Source organism: Silene latifolia, chromosome 7 (assembly GCF_048544455.1).
Source record: "Silene latifolia isolate original U9 population chromosome 7, ASM4854445v1, whole genome shotgun sequence".
In the NCBI taxonomy this organism is placed as follows: domain Eukaryota; kingdom Viridiplantae; phylum Streptophyta; class Magnoliopsida; order Caryophyllales; family Caryophyllaceae; genus Silene; species Silene latifolia.
The window spans coordinates 87078555-87086587 of NC_133532.1; the positions used below are offsets into that span (position 1 = coordinate 87078555).

The window sequence follows — 8033 nt, forward strand, 5'->3', positions numbered from 1 at the left end:
AAAGGGATTAAGAGATTATACCTACTAATGATTCCAATAATAAAGCAAGAATAATAGAAGAACTTGATGATTGATGGAAGGTTGTCAATCTCCCAATAAACCCAATAATCTTCTAATTACCCAAAATAAATGAAGAACTAGAGAGAGATTAAAGAACTAAAACTTGGATTAAAACTTGATTAATATTTGATTACAATATTGAAGAGAGATTTGATTGATATTAACTACTCTAATTATTGATAAGAAGAACATGCTCCTCTAATTAGACTAATGGGGTATTTATAGTGAAAATTAGGGAGGATGCATTAGGGTTAACTAAGGGCTAAACTAGTAATTACACTTTTTAAGTTGAGCAAGGAGCCTCCGGGATTGTCCGAGAGAAGGGCTTCTCCATTTCGTAGCTTGAAGAACGAAACTGTGCTGTGTTGCAATCCGTGCGGCTGGGAGTCGGGACGGCCGGATCTGGGTGGACGATCCGAGCGGATCGAGGAACAAGACGCTCGGACTGGGCATGGGGAATCCGAGCGGATTCCTGGTTAGGACGCTCGGACTGGGGAGGACGGACGGATTCTCTACAATCCGCTCGGATTGTAGTTCAAAGAGCTTTTTCTTCTTCTTTTTCTTCCCTTTTCTTCATGGATTCCTTGGGGATTTCCTTGGGGACTCAAGGATCCTTTTCTCAACAATGCTCTTTTACTATGCTATGTACAAAGGCCTTCTAGTCTTGTCTCTCCATGATGCTTGGTCATTGAATATGATCAATTTAGCCTTGTTTTGCCATGAAAATGCAAGATTCTTACTCCTTTCCTACCAAGGGATCAAAATCTCAAAGAATATGCAAAACAAAGAACTAAAGATAAGAAATGACCCAAATAGGCACTAAAAAGCATAGAAACAATGGTAATTCGGGGGCTAAATATGCGCCAATTATGGTCGCATCAAATATCCCCAAACCGAACCTTTGCTCGTCCCGAGTAAAGAGGTGACAAAGACTAGGACCAATACTAAACTAACCTAATAATAATAGCCGATATGAGACAATTAGCGGGTCTCACTCCGCCCCTTCAACTCACAACAAGACAACCATGAGGTAGGATGCCTTCTTGCAAGGCAAGGTGGGTCTTGCCAAAATGGCGACACATCCAAACATTAAGCACACAAAATCAAGTAATGGATGCATCTACAAAAGAATAGCCACTTTCCTCATCTAAGTGGCGGAAATTATCTACAAGGGAAGCAATTCAAGGGTACACAATCCTTCATAGATGCAATTTGTTCAAACTACTAAGCCTAGAAGGATACCAATAAATCACCTCCAAAAGGTGTCAAGCTAGGGTACCTTTGTCCTCAATCGTTAAATGCTTTTGTCAAGAGTAGACTCCCTATGGTGTTAGAAACACTGGAGGATCGCGGAATTCCCCCTCTTGCCTAGACAAGAAGAAGGGTTGTCCCCTCTCTACCATGCACAAAAATGGATATGATGGATAAAGCGATCGATAGATATTTGAGTTTCACTTTGGGAGTTTGCCTTTGTTTTTGTTTTCCCCCCAATTTCTTGTGGCATATAACATTTGAGAACACTTTCTTTTTGCCATTTCTTTTTGATTTTTGGCTTTTCAACACTTGACAACTTTTTGCATTTTCTTTTGAACATTTTCAAAGTCACCCCATATGTAGGGAGGGTGCCTTATTTTTGAAGCTTTAGGAGTCTATTTTTGCTCCTCTTTTCATTTGATGCATTTTGCAAACTTTCTTTCACTTTTCATTTCATTGAACTCAAATTGATTTCTTTTTGTTTTGTGCCCATTCCCTTTTGTTGACAAAAAAAAAAAAAAATGTATGGTAGAACATGGATGAATGATAGAAATATGCATGGTTTCAAGGGTCACCTTGGAATAAACGGTAGCCAAGGAGTTATCACACCACAAGGTACTCTTGACTAGGCCTTAATCCATGGGTCAAAGGATACTAGCATGACACATTTTAGGGTGTTTTACAAATATTCTAACAAGCAAAGTCTTAAGAATAAAAAGCATCTACTAGGGCCTATATACACTTGTCAAGCTTCCCAAATAGACGGTTTCGCAAAATTTTCTAACCATGCAAACTACATGCCATGATGCAACTAACATTTATACATCCTAATGCAAATGATTCTACCAACTAATATGCCATATAAACTAAATGCAAGTCCTAAGTTCACATTGTTATACCGCATCAATCAAAATAAAGCCACATAGTCATTAACATAAAGAGGAAAAAGGAGATTGGAAAGATCATACCATGCGGTCTTCAATATCCTCATGTCTCGGATGTGGCGTAGTCAATCAAAGTGAACAAGGATGAACAAACACAATATATACAAGACAATATATACAAGACTACACTAAAAAGGAAATGAACTTGTTTTTGGATTTTTAAATTTTTCAAATTTTTATGGTTTTTGAATAAAAGTTAAGTGTTAGAATTCCCATCCCCACACTAATATGGGCATTGTCCTCAATGGCCAAAATGATGGAAATTATGCAAGGATGATGCATGATTTTCTATACTAAATGCAATTCTACACTAAACTATACTACATGATGCATGATTTTTGTTATGACGGAGAGGATAATTTAAATTACCTCCCGTTGCGTATGCATTAACTTCCCCAAACCAAGTAAGACACTATTGCTAATGTCAAAGCATGGGGGAGTTCATGCACATGCTATGCTATGCATGAGACTAAATTGTCATTTTGGATTTTTCAAAAGTGGGAACAATAAAGAACACCTCAAAGGAACCGAGGTGTGAGTCCTTTGATGTTGCTAGGACTAAACCAACAATGATCAAAATGAAATAAAATACAAAGAGATATAGACAAACCGTGGGAGAGTAGGAATCTCCAAGGCTAGTCTTCCATCATGCTACTATCGTCATCACTTCCCTCATGAGAAGTGGTCACATTGCCACTTTCCTTGGCACTTTCTTCTTTGCTTTCCTCATCACCATCTTCCTCATCATTATCTTCACCATCTCTTTCTTCATCTCCACTTGCTTCTTCCTCAATGTTATCATCAAATTCTTCATCATTTCCAACAACCTCATTGCCTTCCACCACGTCCTTAGATGCACCCGGAAATAAGGCTTCTCTATCCGCCCAACTAGGCAAAGGACAAGATGGATCAAGGAGTCCTTGCCTAGCTAGATGTAGGAGGGGAGGATATTGAGCCAAATAAGCATTCTTCCGATCTTCATAAGCTTGCTTGTGCATGGCTTGCATTAGAAGAGTGACATAATCTTTTCCAATTTCAACTCCTTGCGGTTTGAACTCTTCATAATCATAGGGGTAAGGTGGTATAACAATGGAAGAGGAGGGAGTTTCATGATCACCCTTTTGTTGTTGAATGATGTACTCAGCTTCCGTGGATAGGGGGAGTAAATAGTTGGTCCGGTGGACGCTAAGACGGCAAATCTTTGCGGGTAGAGTGAATGATCGAGCCTCACTTGTAAGCCACCCATACTTGGTATCAAGGGGATTGTGAGCAACCCACTTAAACTTGTTAATCAAGGTGGACATATCAATAAGATGGCCACCATCCTTAGCCTTGTACTTGCTATCCTTATTGAAATTAGGATCAAAGTGCTTGGCTAGGACCGTGACAAGGCCGCCATTAACAATTACGGTTTGACCCTTCTTCCCACTATCTACATGGAGCCATCTATCAACCAATAGCCTCAAAGAATTGTAAGGCTTGGTGTGAATTCTTCCAATATTCAAAGTTGATTCAAGGAGGATAAAATCGAGTCCCGTAAAATGATTGGTGTCTTTCCTAGCAACTATGGTATTTCCCACAACCTTGTGCCATATTCTTATGCCCGGATGATGGACCAAAAGAGCACGACAAGCTTTAAAATCTTCAAATTTCCTCCCGGAGATTGCCTCCCAAAGAGGCTCGGGATCATACTTCCCATATTGCTTATAGAATTTATGTTCATCGCTAAGACCCAATATTTTACCCAATTCCGGAAAGGTAATGCGTCTACTAGTGTTAGCTAGACGGAACTCAATATTTTCCCTATTCTCAACTTTTGTCACTTTTAAAGAACTTAAGAATTCCAAGACAAGGGAGGGGTATGTTACTTCCTTCATTTCAAACAATTTCTTTAAACCCATGGCATTGAAAAAGACTCTTGTTTGTTCAAGAACACCCAACTTCTCTAAAGCATCTTGACATATGAATTTGGTGGATTGAATTTGTTTCATGGCAAACTTGACAAATGTATTTCTATGAGAATCGGAAATGAATGTTACCTCCAGGTAATGCAAGAGTTGATTAATTACCGGAGTAGAGGGTGATGCTTCCATAGAAATTTGTTGAGGTGGTTGCACTTCCAAGCTTGGTGTTGATACCACCATTGTCAAAGCTTTCTTCATTTGTAGAGCTTTTTGCCTTTGAGAGAGAGTTGTAGTCTTTGGTGCCTTTGCTTTTGCTTTTGTTGCTCCCTTTGTTCTTGCCATTTGATGAGCTAACCAAGAAAAAGATCAAAAATCTTCAATTTGTAGAATGCCCAAATTGATTTTGAAGGTGAAAGGCTTTGCCTTTATGAGAACAAAAATCAATTCAAAGGTGAAGATTTTGTGCTTGGTTTTGATTTTTAATGAAGATGGAGTGATTGATTTGTTATTTGAAAGATGGTTTGATTTGATTTTGGTGAGTTTTGTTGAGGGTTTTTGTTTTTGAGATGGAGAGGATGAGGGTTTTGATGTTATGGGTAGTGTTTATGAGTGAATGAATGAATGAATGAAGGTGGGGGGGGGGGGTATTTAAAGAACTCGACATTTTTGAATTGCAGGGACAATCCGTGCGGATTAGGCGCAATCCGCTCGGATTCTTCAGCTTCAAATTTTCAAAAATCCCGCCTAGAGACGGGCGGATTCTGGAGAATCCGCTCGGATTCTTTTTGGATGAGACGGGCGGATTTCGCACAGGACGGACGGATTCTTATCCAGAGATTTTTCTTTGTTTTTCTTCACCGCAAGACGGGCGGATTGATCACAAGACGGACGGATTCTGAGAGACGGGCGTCTTTCCAGGAATCCGCTCGGATTCTTCATCAGACAAGAATTTGCAGTTTTCAGCCCAGCCCAAGACGGGCGTCTTCTCAGGAATCCGCTCGGATCCACTGCAGATGGGCGGATTGTCAGGAATCCGCTCGGATTGGTCCTTGTGTACACGGATTCAATTCCATCCGTGCACCAACGCATTCCCTTATCATTCTTTCTTTCTTTCTTTCAAATCTTGTGTTCTTCATTGCGGGGGCGCTACTAAGGCATGAATAGCCTAGGCAATTGCCATCCCCACACTAAGGTAAAGCACTACACATCAATTAAAATCATTAGTCCCTCCCTCACTTCTCTCTTTTCATGACAATTATTTTGATCAAAGTAAATAAAATCCAAAAATGACAAAAAATGCAATACAAAAATTAAAGTGTAAGTTAGGGAGTTAGAAATATTTACAAGTGGTGGTTTAGGGAGGACTCCACCAAACTCTCATTCTTGATGAGATGTCAAGGGGGCATGTTCAAGGTGTTGTTGATGTTGCTCAACACCTCGAAGAAGTAATTAAAAGCTTGTTCATTGTTGTGGTAGAGGTCCTCAATAGACCGTGGCCCTTGTTGTTGATCATGATCGATGGCATGCCCAATGTAGGGATTAAAGATCCCTTCAAATTCGTCGTCCCAAAGACCACAAACTTCATTGAGTTGACCATTGAAAATCTCTTGCTTGGATGGAGACAACTCTCCCAATTTCTTTTCTTGGCCAATGAGGCCATCTTCTTCTTCCTTGGTTGATTTTGATGAGCTTTGCAAGCTCTCCTTTTCACAATTCACTTGCTCTTTGAATGGAGTATCTTCAACTTTCTTCTTCCATTGGAGTTCCGATTTCTTCTTTTCATCTTTTCTATATAATGATCAATCATGAAACATGGCTCATGCAAACGAGGAGCTCTCATGGTCTTGTCAAGATTAAAAGTTATGCTTTCATCTCCCACTTCTAGAGTGAGCTCTCCATGTTTCACATCAATTACCGCACCCGCGGTGTGTAGGAAAGGTCTTCCTAAGATGATTGGAATGTTGGAATCTTCCTCCATATCAACAATGACAAAGTCCACCAGGATGAAAAACTTCCCAATTCGCACGGGGACATCTTCCCATATCCCTAGCGGTGTCTTCGTCGATCTATCGGCCATTTGAAGAGTGATGTTGGTACATTTGAGCTCTCCCATTCCCAACCTTTTACTTACCGAGTATGGCATGACACTCACACTAGCCCCTAGATCACATAAGGCTTTGTTGATTGTTGTGTCGCCGATGGTACACGGTATTGAGAAGCTTCCCGGATCTTTTAACTTTGGAGGTGAACTCCCTTGAAGAATTGCACTACTCACCTTAGTGAAGGCGATAGTCTCAAGTTTCCGGATTGACTTCTTCTTTGTGAGGATATCTTTCATATACTTTGCATAGGCCGGAACGTGATTGATTAATTCCGTGAAAGGAATTGAGACTTCTAAGTTCTTCACAATTTCCATGAACTTTCCAAGTTGATCATCAAATTTGGGCTTGGCTTGACGACTTGGAAAAGGAAGTCTAATCACAATGGGCTCCTTTTCTTTGGTTTTGTCTTCATTTTTCTTTGAACTTTCTTCTTTTGATGATTCCCCTTCCTTGGGACCTTCCACCACAACTTCATTCTCACTAGCTCTCACAACTTCATCCTCAACTTGCTTTTTCGGTGCTTCATATCTTGTACCACTTCTCAAGTGAATGGCACTAACCGTTTCATGTCTAGGGGGATTACCTTGAGGTGGTAATTGCCCCTTTTGTCTTGATGAGCTTGAAGATGCTAGTTGGGTCAATTGTGTTTCCAACATCTTGGTGTGAGCTAGAATGTTGTTGATGGTGGTATCCTTCGCTTGGCTATCCTTTTGCATTTGGGTGAAGAATTCTTGTTGATTTTTTTGCATTTGAATGACCGCTTTTTGGACATCAAAACTTTGGTCATTGTGGTGATTGTATGGATTTTGGTTTTGGTAGCCTTGGTTTTGATTGAAAAAGGGTCTTTGATTTTGATTTCTCATGGGTGGTGGAGTGTATGTAGTTTGAGGGTTTTGGACATTTTGGCTCTTGTATGAGAGATTTGGGTGGAACTTGGTGTTTTCATTGTAAAAATTTGAATAAGGGGTGCCATTTTTGTAAGCTTGGAAAGCATTGACTTGTTCGGTTGTTCCCCTACATTCACTTGAGTCATGACCCAAGGTTCCACAATTCTCACATATCCCGCTTGGGATTGATGAGGATGCCGTCATGGCATTGACATGATGCTTTGATGATTTTGAGCTTTCCTCAAGTCTAGCCATAGCTTGTTCAAACTTCAAGTTGATTGTGTCAATGTGAGCACTAAGTTGAGCACCCAATTGAGTAACGGTGTCCACTTCATACTTTCCTCCTCTAGTAGCCTTGCGAGGCCTACTATATTGCGAATTATGGACCGCCATTTCCTCAATCTTGTTCCATGTTTGATTGTCATCAACTTCGGTGAACATTCCATTTGATCCCATATTGAGAATGTTCCTTGAATCTTCATATAAACCATTCCAAAATTGTTGCACTAAAAACCATTCGCTAAGTCCATGGTGAGGACATGAGCGACAAATACCTTTGAACCGCTCCCAAGCTTCATACAAAGACTCCTCATCCCTTTGCTTAAAACCTGTAATTTGAGCTCTTAGCATATTGGTCTTCTCCGGTGGGTAGAATTTTTTGTAGAAAGCTAGAGCTAGCTTCTTCCAAGAATCTATTCCAAGGGTGGCCTTATCAAGGCTCTTCAACCATTGCTTTGCGGTGCCGATTAACGAAAAAGGAAATAAGACCCATCTTATTTGGTCTTGAGTCACGCCCGTTTGAGAGATAGCTTCACAATAATCACAAAATGTTTCCATATGAGAATGAGGGTCCTCACTAGGCATTCCCCCGAATTGGCTCCT

The 8033-nt window shown here is 40.3% G+C and overlaps 1 non-coding gene across 1 annotated transcript; it reads left to right on the forward strand.

The window, feature by feature from the left end:
• The first annotated feature begins 7674 nt into the window (after positions 1-7674).
• On the forward strand, positions 7675-7781 carry LOC141593609 (small nucleolar RNA R71). Its single transcript, XR_012521684.1, has one exon. It is a non-coding gene; the product is annotated as a small nucleolar RNA R71 (small nucleolar RNA).
• Positions 7782-8033: the final 252 nt, after the last annotated feature.